The sequence below is a fragment of the Pan troglodytes genome, chromosome 7 (assembly GCF_028858775.2).
Source record: "Pan troglodytes isolate AG18354 chromosome 7, NHGRI_mPanTro3-v2.0_pri, whole genome shotgun sequence".
In the NCBI taxonomy this organism is placed as follows: Eukaryota; Metazoa; Chordata; class Mammalia; order Primates; family Hominidae; genus Pan; species Pan troglodytes.
In genome coordinates, this window is record NC_072405.2 from 106,861,022 (window position 1) to 106,878,241 (window position 17,220).

The following is a 17,220-nucleotide window of genomic DNA, read 5'->3' on the forward strand; positions in this document are numbered from 1 at the left end:
CACTGTACTCAGAAGCTTAAAGCCTAGCGTGGGAAGCTGACATGAATGAAAACCAACGGGAAAAAATGTTAGAGTAGAGGTGTAAGCAAGAGTGATTAATTTCAACTTGAAAGCAAATGGGGGAGGTTTCACAGAGAGGGGCCCAGCATGTTGGTTGATTGCTTGGGCTCCAGAATCAGGCCAGCTCAATTTAATGCTGACTTTGTACCTCACTGGTTTTGTGACTTGACCTCTCGAATCCTCCATCTCCTTATCTGTACAGTGGGGAAAAATAATAATGATAATAATATGTAGCTCATAGGACAAATAAGAATTCACAGTTAATGCATCAAAAATCTTAGCACAAGGCACTCAATAAATGTGAAGCTTTTATTGTTATTACGAGTTGAAACTTGAGTGGGAAAGAACTTCGTTCGCATTAAACATGAGAAAAGGCCCAGAAGTTGAAAAGCATTTGACATAATTAAAGAACAGCAAGTCAGTGCCACTTAAACTGTAATCCAACCACTGCCAGTCAATGAACAGCTTTTTACTGCTCCATGAACAGGTAAGTACAGAAATTGTGAGTAAGCCTTTAGAAATAAAAACAACAACAACAACCAATAATTGAAAAACTAATTTTATACTTTTTGGCATACTCATTGTACACTTGTAATAAAAACTGGGCTTGTAGTTTTTGTCTCTTTTCTTATTTGCTAGCAGGTTTTGATTTGTATTTTACAGAAATAATGGTCCATGTCAGATTGGAAATAATAAAAACTTGTCTTTTACCCTTGATAGTTTGAGAAAAAAGTAATTCAGTGGGGTTAGATATGGCATCCGAGAGATGATTCTGGAAAGGTGGGCCAGGGCCATGTTTATGTGGACCCTCCAATGACTCAGAGTTCACACTTGTTTCAGTGGGCAACAGGACTGGTAAGGTTTAGAGGGACTGTTAACCGAAGGTGAGTGGACTTTGCACATTTTATGGTATTTTTTTTTTCCCAGTAGGCATGTGCTTATTCTTTCTTTTCTTTTCTAATTAAAAGTTCTGTTTGGTTTTTTTAGTTAAGAGGAGAGACTGGAACTGCTCAGTGTTTCACAAAGATAACTGTTTGTATTTGATAAGAGTTTCGTTAAACAAAGGAATTTGCACTTATCAAAACATAAAGCATTGAAAACACTGAGCACATACTCTGTGACCAGAATGCGTGTGACTTGTTGAGATAAGCCACACCGGGTAATCAGATGAGTCTCCTTTCTTCTTGGGCACCCTCATATAATTAAGGCACAAACGAAAGAGAAAACACTTTTTCTGATCTCTCAGTTCGGGTCATCTCCTCTGCCTTCCATCATCACCGCCTAACAATCCTACACCTGGCAGGGTGGGAAAACGGTTTAATAATCTCTTCCCTTTGGGAGGCGTTTGACAGCTCAGAAAGCATGGCCTTTACTCAGGCTCAGAGACACACAAAAACCTTTCACGTTTTCCTTTCAGCTTCGCAGCCCCGTCCTTCTCCACCTGCACGGGCACCCACTGAAGCACAGGACCCTTCTGCCAAGCCATGAGCCTTCTCAGGCCCCTGCCGCCCGCCTCGCCTGAGGCTGCGCTTCCGAAAAGCACGCGGCCCTGGCCTGCGCACCACCCAGTCTGGAGGCGACGCCCCTGCACGAAGGAGGCAGGCCTAGGGGCTCGGGACCCAGGGCGACACTCAATTTTCTAACAGGAGCCACAGCCCAGAAGCTGAGAAGCCTTCCGGCCGATCTGTGGCCCTGAGGTCGCCCTTGGAGGGCGAGTGAGAACCCCCCAGGCGTTCCGGAGGTGGCGCCCAGCCCGAACCCAGCGCCCGCCCCGGCCCCCCGAGTCAGGTCTTTGCCCCGCCTCTCGGCCCCGCGGCCTGGCCGGCAAGCAGGGCTGCAGTCACGGGGCGGCGCGGAGGGCCCCAGCCCGGTCAGGGGTGTGGCCGCCGCCACGGTAAGGCTAGGCCGCGAGCTTAGTCCTGGGAGCCGCCTCCGTCGCCGCCGTCAGAGCCGCCCTATCAGGTGTGTTTGCAGCCGAACTGGCAGTGCCCGCGGGCGGCTGGGCCGAGGCCTTGGCTCCTACCCGCGGCGGTCGGGCGGGCTGAGGCTGGAGCAGCCCAGGGGCGGGGGCAGAGGGGGACGGACTGCCAGCATCGCTCATTCGGGGGCGTGACGGGAGGACCTGGCTGGGGAGCGGCGGGTTGGGAGCCTGTGGCTGCCCCTTCGGTGACAGTGGAGTCACCGAGCCTAGAAATGGGGAAGCTGTGACGTGGGGGTGGTGGAGGATGCTGCGGGACAGCAGCGAGCACGGCCCTCAGCCGTCCTTCCCAACACGGTTTCACTTCCCCTCAGCTCCAGGGCTCAGCCCCAAGCCGCCCCCTTCATCCCCCATCTGCAAACAATCCTGGTCCCCCTGAGCCTCCAATATGCCTTATGCAGTTCTTTTGGGGTTCCTTTCGCATTTTACCGTGTACTTTCGCTTTTGATGCGTCTAGTTTCTGCTACTGGACTCTCCTAGAATCGAAGTTCCATGAGGGCAAAGTCCCATCTGACTTAGGACTCAGAGCTACTCAATAAGTAATTGAATGAGTACCTATGCCGTAGAACTGAGTGAATTAACAAATGAGTAAGTGAATAAATGAGTGCATACGAGATACAGCTGAATGAATCAGTGCATGAGTGAAAATAAAGATGTGTGAAGTGGAAGCAGTGGAGACGCAGGCTTACAACTCCTGTTTTTTGATAGCTTTCCGAAAAGTTGTGTGAATGTCGCACTTTTGCAAATGGAGGCATTCTGATTGGGACCACTTAAAAAGAGTTCTATGCTGTTCAAATAGTCTCTGGAAACGCCCCCTGGTATTTCCATTTTTGTTGGACTTGGCTATATGTGTTTGCTTAAAACAAAATATGCCTAGGTTTTTTCTTGCTTGTGTTTTGTTCACTTCTACTTTGGACGTTTAAAGAATCATTGTCACTGTGATATTATTTCATGTATTTCTTAAAGATAAGGGTGACTCTGAAGGCAGAACTATATGACTCTGACTTGTTTGTAAAACCAGGCTTTTCTTTTGAATTCAGAGTTGTTAAGAATCTTGTCTGTTTTCCTGAGACAGGTGCTGGCTGATTTGCAGGTGACTGAAGAAGGCTACATAAGGCCCAGAAAGACACTTATTTGTTTGTAAACAAATAGGCTTAGCACATAGCTTTAATACAGTTGGTCACTGCATCCGTTCTTACTTGCCAGGTCCAGGTTCCAGAAGAGCTGGATGACCTTGGACTTGCCACTTGATCTCTTTAGGTTTTAATTTCTTAATCTCCAAAATGAAGATGTTTAGCTAGGAACCCTGCCTGAGTTAAACCTCTGGGATTCTTTTGTATCAGGGTTAGAAGGTGAAATTACAGATGATTTCATGGAGTTCTGCTTACTTCACCTCCCATAGCATTTTGTCTCTGCTCTCTTCTCTGCTGTTTACAGCTCATTTCCTTTCTTCTCCACATCTGCAACAAGAAAGCCTGGGAGCTCAAGATAAGTGTAATAAACCCTAGGCTGGTGGGGAGAAAGGAGGGTAAGATTTTCTTCTACATTGTCACAGGCTCTGGTCCTGGGTCTGACTTTTTTCCAGTGCAACCCAGTCTGACAATGCCATATATTCCCAGTATATCTGGGGAACTGCATCACTATTTCTTCGCATGCATTTGAGATTAGTTATCATAGATCACATTTTGGAGCTGGAAGGACCTTGGAGATTTTTTAAAGGCACTTCAAAAGTCATTATACATACATATTTAAATATTTTTGCATGCTACATTTAACAAACACAAAGTTCCAAATGTGTTAAGCAAAATGAAATTAATGTTACCTACTTCAGTGAATTCAAGTTTATAAGGAGAAGTGGAATACACATGTTGCTTGGTGAAAAGGGCCAACTTTCTCACACTGTTTTCCCAATGAGGTCATGTGTCATACAGGCATGGAATGTTACAAAGCTGATATTTATGGGGCACTGACCATACACCAGGCACTGTTATATTTAACCTTTTTACTTATATTGCCCCATTTAATCATCACTATATATCTAAGAGCTAGATACTATGGTAAGTCCTATTTGATCTTCTTAACTAGAAACAGTACATGGAAAATGGGAGAGTTAGGACTCAAAACTCAAGCAGATGGAAACAGGGTTTCTCCCAGAAACAAGACAATCCTGCCAGGAAAAACTGTGTGACTTTGAAGAATGTGGTCTCTGTGTGTGTTCAAGCATATATACAAACCCTGGGTTATTTGGGTAAATGAATTTAGAATGAGAGCACAGGATGAAATGATGAAGACTGAATTGTAGGGGAGTTGGTTGTTTTATCATTTTGAAAATTATTGAATTCCATTGAGATTCCAGGAGACTCTGATACTTTGACCTAGGTGCCCATGCATCTTAATTTTAAATGTGTTCAGACTTACCAATTTAGGGAATATAAAATGAGTGACATCGACAGCTGCCATCAGTGAATGGCACTTAAGGGCTTTGAACCATGAGTGCCAAGCAGTGTTGTTTCTTGGACTAGCTTTGTGCCCTTGGTAAGGCACTGCCTCCCAACCTCTTTCTTTATAAGACCAACAACCCCTAGTATAGACAAAGAACAATGCCTACATCTGTGTAATCCAGAGACAAGAATGCAGGATGGGTTTCCAGAACCCTTATAATTAATTGATGAGAGCAAAAGACGAAAAGAGAGGCCCATAAAATAAGTGGGAAATTATTTTGTTTCTTTTTCGTCAGCCAAGTTTAGCCCCATGGAAAGCAGAGACCAGTTGTGGCCGCCTGAAAAACTAAGAGCTGATGCCAGTTTGATTTAGCTCAGGAGGCTGAAACTTTCTGCCCCGAAGGCTGGTGTGATGGAATAGACCTTCCCATTGCTCACAATATTATGAAAAAAACATTAAAGCAACAATTTTTATTACTTGCCCTGCAGCTAGAGCTTTAAAATGTACTTTCTTCTCCCCTACCCTCCCTAAACCACTTAGGTTTTAAAAACAAACAACCCATTCATGTGTTTGTTACAGTCACATTATTAGTTCTTTCTCTTTATTCCTGGGCCCTTTTCTTTAATGCAGCAAAGTATTTGGAGGGATGTACTTGTGGATCTGTGGAATTTTACTTTAGTTATTTTATTCAGAAAATATTAATTTCAATAACCATTTATTGAGTGTATACTATGTGACAGATAAAGATGAATGAGAACAAATCTAAATAGGAGAGTGACCCATCTGCAAACAATTGCACCACAGGGTAATGTGGAAGTAGTGGCCACTCACTCTTCCAGGAAAGAGGTATGATTGGAACTCAGGAAGACTTTGCAGAGAAGGTGAATTTTGAACTGTGTTTTAAAGCCTAAAGACCAAGCAGAGGGAGAAGGGTATTCCAAGAATGGAGAACAACAAGAGCAAGGAAAAGGAGGCAAGTATGAACATGGCATTCTTCAGGAGATGGGAGTTCAGTGTGGCTGTGGTAGGGAGGTGTGGTAAGGTTAGGGCCAGACAGTGATGGTCCTTGAATGTCATGTTATTTAAACTTTATCACAGTCTAGATAATCCTTTTCAGCATTATTTTTGTTTTGTTTTGTTTTGTTTTGAGACAAGGCCTCTCTCTGTCACCCAGGCTGGAGTGCCGTGGCAAGATCTCACTGCGACTTCCGCCTCCCGGTTCAAGTGATTCTCCTGCCTCAGCCTCCCAAGTAGCTGGGACTACAGGCGCACAACACTACAGCCTGGCTAATTTTTTTATTTTTAGTAGAGACGGGACTTTGCCATGTGGGCCAGGTTGATCTCGACCTTCTGGCTTCAAGCTATCTGCCTGCCTTGGCCTCCCAAAGTGTTGGGATTACAGGCATGAGCCACCGTGCCTGGCTCTTTTCAGCATTTTTAAGCTGAATTTTAAACAGAGGAATGATATGATTGGATTTTCCTTAGAAAATAGCCAAAGTAATAATGTTTCAGAAGAACTGGGGAAGGAAGAGCCAGAAGGCCACAGGAAAATGAAGATGCTATTGCCATAGGTCTAATGAAATAGGATAAGGATCTAAACTAAGATAGGTTTGAGAGACTATTTGAAGACAGAGCAGGATTAATGACTAGCTGGATATGGGAAATATGTTTGAAAATAATCTGAGGTTTTGGAATTGCTTAACTGGGTGAGTGGAGATGCCACTAATGAGGGTAAGAAATATAAGGTGAGGAAGAAGTTTCGGGAGAAAGACGGTGAGTGAGCAGAGGTAGCTGTGGAACATCTGGGTGGAGATCCCAGGATATAGCCTTTTCTGTAGCTGTGCTGTGATGTCACACAGTCAAGACCTTGGCCAAACATTACAATAGGGCCTCAGTCTAAAAAGACACATCAATTTAATAACTCACTTAAAAAATACATCATGCTTATCTAATGACCATTACATTATATTTCAGGCAAGTTCTTAGAGAACTCTGATTCTTATGTAAGTGCCAGTGAAGGAAAAAAGATTGGAGACTCAAACAATGAGGAGTTATTATAAGCTGCCAGGAGAAACTGAAAAAGAGAAATACAGACCAGAGTCATTCAAAGGAACAAAGATAAGGAAATGGCAGGAGTGTTGCAGAAAGCAGTGGTTTCTGAAGACACAGGTATAGGCAGATATGAAATACAGAGAAGAAATTTGAGCTGGCACTTCCAAATAACTGTACTTCTTTAATGGTAAGATATCGCAAGCTTTGATTTCTCATCTTATTCAGTTTGTCAGGAAGAGACAAACAGGTGTGGGTGCTGGGCAGAGGGCTTGATCTCATTTTGCAGAGAAAGTGTTTGGAGACTTTGAACTAAGCAAAGAGTAACAGGGAAAATAAGATAAAAATGAAAAGGGTAATGATTCGGAGAAATTTTTCAGAGAATTTAAGGAATTCTATGACAAACAGGTGTTAAAGAAAAAGGCAGATCAACACAGTGTTCTCTTGATATAGTGGTATTAGACTTCACTGGAAAAAAGATTCGCATAGCCCCTTATATTTAAAAAGCAATTTTATATTTGATTGTTACAAGAACCTAGGAAGCAGGTGCAGCCAGGCATTATTATCTTTCTTTATAAACTTAAAATCTGGCATGAAGGAGGCTGCAGTTTGTTTCATGGCTCAGATGGCTCAGATCCCGTGGCTGGCAGGGACTCAGAGCCTTCTGACTTTGGGTCCATTGCTTTGTCCATTGTATCAACGCCTTGCCTTACCTTGGAACCTTGGCCTTCTGCAGTGTGCCTCCTTCCCTTATCATATCATATCACATAAATGTAAAAGTAAAGCAGATGGTATTTGAAGACCAAAAGAGCCAAGATCTCTGGGGAGACAGGCAGTGATGTGAAAGTATCCTTAGCACTGATTATGCTATATACAATAGGGATGTTCATGAAGAGTTGTGCATAGAGTGTTATCTACGTAAATCAAATGACACTTTCAGTGCAGTAGGGGAGTCCACAATATCCAAAGTGTTATGATTAAATTTTTTATGAGGCAAATAATCCCTTTATAAAATGAACAATCAGTCACTCCTTGATATATTATCTGAATAAATCCAGATTTTCAAATATGGGGTTGACTTAAAGCAAGATACATCTCCAGTAGCCTACATCTATATTTATCATATATGAAGATTTTTCTGACTTGGGTATTGAATATGAAGATGGGGATCTGGAGCTGGATCCTCTAATTGTTAGAGACCTTTTAAAATACAATGGACATCATGACTTGCAGCTAAATCCATTCAGCTACCTTTACTGTTTACCAAGCACCTAACAGGTACGCCATTGGATGGGGCAAAACTCAGCTGGGAAATGGAGAGAGAAGCCCAGCGCTGGCACTGCCTTGAGTCTGACAGTTAGACCACAAGAAAGTCATAAATGTAAATTCACCAATATAGTGAGCCAGGGTAAGAAAACTAGAAACTCTTATGGTCCTTGAATTCTACATCAGTATTAAAATGAAACCAAGTATATTTCAAAGCAAAGACCGTTATATTAGACCCAGAGTTATTCTGTACTGACAAAAGATAATCTTTGTAAGGAAGAAGAGGTAGTTGTGACTCTTTATGCATCAAACATTTAAAAATGCATATCTTTAAAACATATAAAACTAATGATTAGAACTATGAGAAATAAGCGAAGCTATTTGTAGGACACTTTAGATCTGTTGTTTTACATGACAAATCAAGTAGACAAAGTCAAATGGTAGTACACAAGATTTGAATAATATAACTAATGAGGTTGAATAATATAATTTATGAGTGAATAGGGATATGGAACATTTAATAGTATATTATTAATCAAAAAATTATGTATGAATATATATGTACATGATATATATTGGGATATATATGGGGTATATGTATGTATATATGTCTCCTTTTTTGCATTAATAAGTTCTTTTTTATTTTACTGTAAATTGGCAAATTATGGTTGTATATATTTATGAAATACAAAGTAATGTTGATATATGTCATAATACAACCTTCCATACAATGTGGAATGATTAAATCAAGCTAATAAACATACCCATCACCTTAAATACTTATCATTTTTGTGGTGAAAATATTTGAAATTTGCTCTCTTAGCAATTTTGAAATATACAACACAGTATAATTAACTATAGTCATCATGCTGACAATATAATCTCAAAAAATTTATTCCTCTTGTTTAATTGAAACTTTGAACCCTTTGGCGTTCCTCATTTTCCCCAACCCCTCAGACTTTGGTAAGCACCATTCTACTCTACGCTTCTTAGTTCTGTTGTTTTAGATTCCACGTAGAAGTGAGATCATGTGGTATTTGTCTTTCTGTGCCTATGTCTGGCTTATTGCATTTAGCATAATGTCCTGCAACTTCATCCATGTTGTCAGAAATGACAGAATTTCCTCATTTTTAAAGGCAGAATAGTATTTCATTGTGCATATATACCACCTATTCTTTAGCCATTTATCTGTTGATGGACACTTCGGTTGATTCTATAATTTGGCTATTGTGAATAGTGCTGCAGTGAACATGGGATTGCATATATCTCTTTAATATAATTATTTCAAATCTTTGGCTATGTACTTAGAAGTGGGATTGGTGGATCATATGATAGTTCTATCTTTAGTTTTTTTGAGGACCCTCCATGAAGTTTTCTGTAATGGCTATACTAATTTACATTCCCATCAACAATGTATAAGAGTTTCCTTTACTTCACATTGTCACCAGAATTTTTGTTTGTTTGTTTGAGACGGAGTCTTGCTCTGTCGCCCAAGCTGGAGTGCAGTGGCGCCATCTCGGCTCACTGCAAGCTCCGCCTCCCGGGTTCACGCCATTCTCCTGCCTCAGCCTCCTGAGTAGCTGGGACTACAGGCGCCCGCCACCATGCCCGGCTAATTTTTTTTGTATTTTTAGTAGAAACAGGGTTTCACTTTGTTAGCCAGGATTGTCTCAATCTCCTGACCTCGTGATCCGCCCGCCTCAGCCTCCCAAAGTCCTGGGATTACAGGCGTGAGCCACCGCGCCCGGCCCCAGAATTTTGTTTTTGAGGCAGGATCTGGTTCTTTTGCTCAGGCTGGAGTACAGGGGCGTGATCTCGGCTCACTGCAACCTCTGCCTCCCAGGCTCAAGCCATCCTCCCTCCTCAGCCTCCTAGGTAACTGGGACTACAAGTGTGCCACTGGGCCTGGCTAATTTTTGTATATTTGTAGAGAAGGAGTTTCGCCATGTTGCCCAGACTGGTCTCAAACTCCTGAGCTCAAGCAATCTACTCTCCTTGGCCTCCCAAAGTGCTGGATTACAGGAGTGAGCCACAGTGGCTAGTACATTTGTCATTTTCTGTCTTTTTCATAATAGCCATTCTAACTGGGGTGAGATAGTCTCATTGCAGTTTTGATTTGCATTTCTTTGATAATTAATGATGTTGAGCATTTTTAAATATATCTGTTGGCCATTTGTATGTCTTTTGAGAATTGTCTGTTCAGGCTCTTTGTCCATTTTTTAATCAGGTTGCTTGTTTTCTTGCTATTGAGTTGTTTGAGTTCCTTATACAGTTCATCCTTGAGCAATGCGGGGCTTAGCGGTGCTGACTCCCTCTACAGTTGAAAATTCTAGTATAACTTTTGATTCCCCCAGAACTTAACTACTAATAGCCAACTGTTGACTGGAAGCCTTACCAGTAACATATATAGCCAATTAACACATATTTTGTATGTTACATGTAATATATACTATCTGCTTACAATAGAGTAAGGTAGAGAAAAGAAAATTTTATTGAGAAAATCCTAAGGGAGAGAAAATATATTTACTATTTATTAAGTGGAAGTGAATCACCATAAAGGTCTTCACTCTTGTCATCTTTATGTTGAGTAGGCGGAGGAGGAGGAGGAAGAGAAGGGATTGGTCTTGCTGTCTTAGGGGTGGCAGAGGTGGAAGAAGCGGAGGAGGTGAAAGGGGAGGGAGGAGAGGCAGGCCCACTTGGTGTAACTTTCTGGAAATACATAATAATTTCTGTATGGCTACTTTTCTCTTTCTAAAAATGTTGTAAAGTTTATCTTAAAATGTTTCTATACAGTATCAGTCTTTCTTCTGCTATTTGCATTAGCTTCAGTGCCCATATCATAGAAGCGTTCATGTCATAAAAGAAGTCAAATGTAGTCTTAAATAATCAGAACGCTTCTGCCAGATTGTCTGATGTTAATTTGCTTTTTGGTACTTTTATATCCTCCTCATCATAATAAGGCACTGGTTCAGAAGCACTCCGTCAAGTTGTCTTCTGTCAATTCCTCTGGTGTGTAGTGTCTATTAGCTCTTGAATTTCTCCAAGATTCATATCTTGACACCTTCATTCACCACCTTTTTTCCCACTATATTTACAATCGCTTTCATTATTTCCTTGAATTGGCTTTGTCATAAACCCTGTGAAGTCATACACAACAGCTGGGCACAGTTTTCTCCTGCAGGAACTTATTGTTGGCTTGATGGCTTTCACAGCTTTTTCCATAACAATGATGGTGTCTTAATGGGGTAATCCTTCTAGGCTTTCATGATGTTCTCTCTATCGGGGTTCTCTAACATAGCACTGACATCCTTTCCATAGAGTACTGTGTATAATGAGCCTTCAAGGTCCTTATGATCCCCTAATCTAGAGGATGATTAGAGAGGTTGCATTTGGGGGCAAGTAGGACCCTTGGATGTCTTTGATGTTGAACTCATGGGGTTCTAGGTGGCCAGGGGCATTGTCTAATATGAAAATAATTTTAAAAGGCATTCCCTTACCAGCAAGATACTTTCTGACTTCAGAGAAAAAGCATCAGTGGAACCAATCCAGAAAAATAGTTCTTGTTTAAGCCAGAAGACTGGTAGCTGATGTTTATCTTTTTCCATCAAGGCTTGGAGGTTAGCAGCTTTATAGATGACAGTCCTGACCATAAACCTGACTGCATTTGCATGAAACAGTAGTTAGCCTATGCCTTCCTACCTTAAATCTTGGTGCTCACTTCTCTTCCTTACTAATAAATGTCCTTTGTGGCTTTTTTTTTTTTTCCCCAGAATACAGCATGTTCAGCTGCATTAAAACCCTGTTTAGGCAGGTATCCTTTCTCCTCAATGATTTTTTAATGGCTTTGCAATATAGTTTGATATCAGGTAGTGTGATGCCTCCAGCTTTGTTTGTTTTATTTAAGATCATCTTGGTGATTTTTTTAAATTCCCTATGAATTTTAGGGTTATTTTTTCTGTTTCCTTTTAAAATATACTTTCTGGCCATTTTTCTCTCTCTTCGTCTTCTGAAATTATGTGAAGATTAGTTCCCTTGACTGTGATTGTGTCACATAATTCTTGTAGGTTTTCTTCATCTTTTCCATTCTTTTTTCTTTTTGCTCCTCTGATGAATAATTTCAAATATTCTGTATTTAGCTCATTGATTCTGCTGCTTAATTGAGTCTGCTGTTGAAGATTTCTATTGCATTTTTCAATTAAGTCATTGTATTCTTTATCTCTTGGGTTTCTTTTTTATTGTTTCTACTTCTTCTATATTCTCGTTTTGTGTACTGTTTTTCAAATTTCATTTAATTTTATATCCATATATTCTTGTAGTTCACTGAACTGCTTTACAAGGATTTTTCTGAATCTTTTTTCTGCCACTTTATAGATCTTCATTTTTTAGTCTGTTATTGGAACTTTGTTAGTTTCTTTTGATGATTACAGATGCCCTTTGACTTACAATGGGCTTATGTCCTATTAAACCCATAGTAATTTCAAAACTTTGTAAGTAAGAAATGTGTTTAATACCCCAGTAAACCAATTGTAATGTCAAAAAATTATGAGTTGAACCATCATAAGTGCAGATGCTCCTTGACTTACAATGGGGTTATATCCTGATAAGTCCGTTATAAAGTTGTATAGTTGTAAGTTGAACCATCATAAATTGGGGACCGTCTATATTTGTAATCCTTGTGTTCTAGCATTGGTGTCTGCACATTTGAAGAGACAGCTTCCTCCTGAGTGCAGTGGTATAATGACAGCTCACTGCAGCCTTGACCTCCTGGGCTCATAAGATTCTCCCACCTCAGCCTCTTGAGTAGTTGGGACCACAGGTGTTTGCCACCATGCCTGGCTACTTTTTGTATTTTTTGTAGAGAGGGGTTTCACCATGTTGTCCAGGCTGGTCTTGAACTCCTGGGCTCAAGTGATCTACTTACCTTGGCCTCCCAAAATGCTGGAATAACAAGCATAAGCCACTGCATCCAGCCCCAACAGCTTGCTCTTCTGGTCTTTACAGGTATTCTTTGTCAGGGATTGACCTTTACTTCTTAGTCTAGGCTGTGATTCTAGTTGGGTCAGGTGGTAATGACCCCATGCAGGCAGAGCTCGCTATAGTTGGCTGGGTGCTGCCTTTGCTCTGAGGTCTGATGGGGCTGCTGGCTCGGCTCCCATGCTTCGGGGAGACCACTGGCTGAGCTCTGATATAATTTCTGATTGGACAAGGTTGTAGGGTGTACTTCCTGGCTGGGTGGTACTACTTTTTTGGTTCAACAGTTGAGCAGGGCTGCAGGCTGGACTCTGAGTTTAGGTGGAGTTGCTGCTCAGGATGGATGGGGTCTGGAGTATATGCTGCATAGAACTGCACAGTTGAGGATTGCCTGTCTCTGGGCAGGGCCTTAGAGTGGGCTCTGAGTCTGGATTGAGTCACTCTTTGGATTTCTGCATCAGGCAATTCCAACCCCTATGATCCACAGAAATGCCCTGTGATGGTCATCTCCACATCTCCCGCCTGGGTAAGGCATTGGGGTCGCCTCTGAGGCTGGCCATCTAAAGACTCAAAGCAGGCTGACCTTCTCATCATGTTTCTGTGAACAGTGAACTTGGCTTTGCAAGTGAGCCATACCATTGGCTGGTATCTCTGATTGTGCACCACCACTGGGAGGAACATAGAGCCATCACCAAAATTTGCACACTGGTCCCTGTGAGCTCTGCCTCCTTTCTTTGTTTATACCTAACCCAGGAGGTCTAGCCATGTCATTACTGCCAGTATTCCCCATGAGGTCAGATGGGAGTGGGCTTTCTGGGAAGTGTCTCAGAATGCTAGGGAGCTGGATGTCTAGAAACTCTGGTTACCTTTTTTTTTTTTTTTACTGTATGGGCCCAGTTAAAAAGATCCTCTTGGCTGGGCACAGTGGCTCACGCCTGTAATCCCAGCACTTTGGGAGGCCGAGGTGGGTGGATCACGAGGTCAGGAGATCGAGACCATCCTGGCAAACATGGTGAAACCCCGTCTCTACTAAAAATACAAAAATTAGCTGGACGTGGTGGTGTGCGCCTGTAATCCCAGCTACTCAGGAGGCTGAGGCAGGAGAATCACTTGAACCCAGGAGGCAGAGGTTGCAGTGAACCGAGATTGTGCCACTGCACTTCAGCTGGGGCAACAGAGTGGGACTCTGTCTCAAAAAAAAAAAATCCTCTCTCTGTGTGTCACCATGCTGATCTGGGGGAGCAGGAGGGGCAGTGTAGTCAACGTGAGATTGTTCCTCTTCTAATGTGGTTTTTATTTGATTCAGTGGCCTATTCATTCAGCTGTCTCCATTTCTTTCTCAGGTTTGTAAGTTTTCACAAAAGTGTTCTTGTCTTTGGATTGTTGCTTGTTGGACTTTCTGTAGAGGGAAGTGAAGCCAAGTGAAGCCTGGGACTTCCTATTCTGCCATCTTGCTGATGTCATGCCTACATGTTTACAGAAAATTCACATCCTGTTATAACATTTATGAGACATTGTAAAAAACAAAACAAAACAACAACAACAACAAAACCCAAAAGCCTTAAATGAAGACTTTAGTGAATTCCAGAGTCCTTCTTACTCTTACTGGCCTTGTGCCTTAGCCCTCTGGTTTAGCCCCTGTTTCCAGCTAGCTTTTAACAGGTTGAGATGATGAAAAGAAAACATACCTCTCTCCTTTCATAATGCTGTGAAGTAGCTCATATAATTCATCTTCCACGTTTATATACGTATGTCTCTTTTGTGCCCAGAGCATCATTTTGAGATTCTTTTTTCATTATCAAAATACATTGGATCTATGTTATTCATAACTAATCTGAGGCTGTATTTGTTACATTTGAGTATTTTAAATCATTAATGCCATATGTATTGTATACCAAAATTTACCATCTAAAACACCTGGCTATTCTTTTGTAGGGTTTTTCTTTTCATTAGCTTTTTTGAGCTAAAGCTTAAAGAAAATCAGGGACCAAAGGAAGGTTAGAAAGTGGCTGGAGGTATCATAAACACCAACTAAGTTCTTTGAGAAGCAGAAGGTACATCATGGAAATCAGCATTATTCTGACTTCATTTCATTGCCTACTCAGTCCAAATTTTAGGGTTTACAACTTAAACTAATAACTCACTGGCACCTTGCATTTCCTGTGGCTTAATGGTTAAGAACATGGGCTTTGAAGTCATTGTCCTGAGTTCAAATTTGAGGTCTACCACCATCACCTATGTGACTTTGGGCCAAACACATATACTCTTTATACCTCCATTTCTTCATCCATAAAATTGGGATAAAAATTATAACTGTCTGCAGTGGGCAGAATACTGTCTTCCCTACCACCCCCTACGGTGTCCATATCTTAATCCCTGAAACTGTGCATGTTAGGTTACATTGCAAAGGGGAATTAAGGTTGCAGATAGAATTAACATTATTAATCATCTGGCCTTAAAATAGGAAATTATGCTGGATTATCCTGGTGGGCCCAATGTAATCACAAAGGTCTTCAAAAGTGGAAGAGTGAAGCAGAAGAAGTCAGAGAGTTAGGAAGATGTGATTATGGAAGAATGTTCAAAGAGAGACAGTGCCACTGGCTTTGAAGATGGAGGAAGGGGGCCATGAGCCAAGGAATGTGGGTGGCCACGAGCCAAGGAATGTGGGTGGCCACTAGAAACTGGAAATAGATTCTCTCCTAAAGCTTCCAGAAAGGGATGCAGCCCTGCCAATACCTTGCTTTTACGTGATGCATACAGTGTCAGACTTCTGACCTAAAGAACTGCAAAATAATAAATTTGTATTCAGATACCAAATTTGTGGTATTTTGTTACAGCAGAAATAGGAAATAAATGCACCGCCATATGGGGTTGTTGTAAGGGTTAGGAAATGTAAATCTTTAAGATAGACCTGCCACATGGTAAATGCTCAGTTAGTATTAGCCACTATTATTATCCATTGGTACTTTAGTTTCCCTTCTGTCTTTGCTCTTTTGTGGTAGTTGTCTTGTAATTACCCAAATTTGTGGTTATCTTCCCTACAAAGACTATGGCCCTAGGTGTTTTTCACTCTCATTTTAGTCTAGACTCAGCCTCCAGTAATTTGTCAAAATTACCATTTCAGAGTTCCTACCATTTTGTGGTTCCAGCAGCTTCTGTTCCAGGTGAGTAGATCTTGGCTGTGACTCTCTGGATTTGCCTGTCTCTCCAGATTTTAGGGTGGTAGTTTGCCCTGCAACTTCAGTTCTTTGGGGCATCCAAGGGAAGTCACTGGTTTTCACTTTGTTTTGTTTCATTATTGTAAGGACATGAGTGCTGACTTCCGAGTTCTTTACATGTTGGTACTGAAATTGGAAGTGTGGGCAGTGCTCTTTACCCTACGGCTTTAATAATCTTTCTATACACATGAGATCTTCATCTCTACACTTTACTTCTTTCTGATTTCCATTATCTGGTTTTCACTTCATTCATTTCATTTCCAAACATGCTTTTTCTGTATTTTCTATTTAGGTTAGTGGCATCTCAATCCAAGGGATAGTAGTTAATTTGATGTGTCTGAAATACAGGGTACAAAACAGGCTCATAGTCGGGGAGATTACCCTTAGCTCTCCACCTTTCCTGAATCCTTTTCTTCAGAATTAGTAAGTCGCCAAGGGCTGTTGTGTCTATGAATTTTGCCCACATCCTTGCTGTCATTACGCTAGTCCTAACTCTTGACTCGGCCATGCAGAATATTTTAAACCACTTTATCCTCTACACTGCCTCAGAGTTAGATCATAAGTTGGATCATGTTACTTCCTCTCTCAGAAGACCTACATTTTGAAAAATTGCCTGTGGAATAAATCCCAAACTCCTAATTTGGCATTTAAAGTTCTTAAAGATCTGTAATTAAGGTATATTTCTAGGTGTATTCATAGTGCATGTACCTACTGTATTTGCTAGTGCTACCACAACAAAATCCTGCAGACTGGGGAGGTTAAACAACAGAAATGAATTTTCTCATGGTTGTGGGGGCTGGAAGTCCAAGATCAAAGTGTCTGCATGTTTGGTTTCTTCTGAGGCCTCTCTTTTTGGCTTGCACGTGGCCATCTTTTCTCGAGGTACTTACATAGTCTTCTCTCTGTGCATGCACACCCCTGATATCGCTCTGTGTATTCCAGTTTCCTCTTCTTATATGTACACCAGTCAGATTCTTTTAGGGCCCACCCTGATAGTCTCATTTTACCTTAACACCTCTTTCAAAGCCCCATTTTCAAATAGTCACAGTCCAAAGCCCTGGGGGTTAGGGCTTTAACGTATGAATTTTGGGGAACACAATTTAGCCCATAACACCGACTGTATCCCTCTATGTATTCTGTACTCATGAATGTATAATGGATCACCTAGGAAGATTTAGAAAATACTGATTTGGGGGTCTCACCCAACTTCTTGTAGGTTCTGAATCAGTAGGTCTG

The 17,220-nt window shown here is 41.5% G+C and overlaps 1 protein-coding gene across 5 annotated transcripts in view; it reads left to right on the forward strand.

Moving 5' to 3' along the window:
- Window positions 1-1,632: 1,632 nt before the first annotated feature.
- CPQ (carboxypeptidase Q) overlaps window positions 1,633-17,220 on the forward strand; it is a 619,593-nt gene continuing 604,005 nt past the window's right edge. For 2 of the 5 annotated variants that reach the window (XM_054656909.2, XM_054656910.2), the window contains exon 1: window positions 1,673-2,022. The gene's annotated coding sequence lies outside the window, so the exon portion shown is untranslated. Of the gene's footprint in view, window positions 2,023-17,220 lie in introns of all 5 variants that reach the window. The other 3 variants (XM_063816441.1, XR_008536792.2, XM_054656908.2) reach the window with 3 other exon arrangements.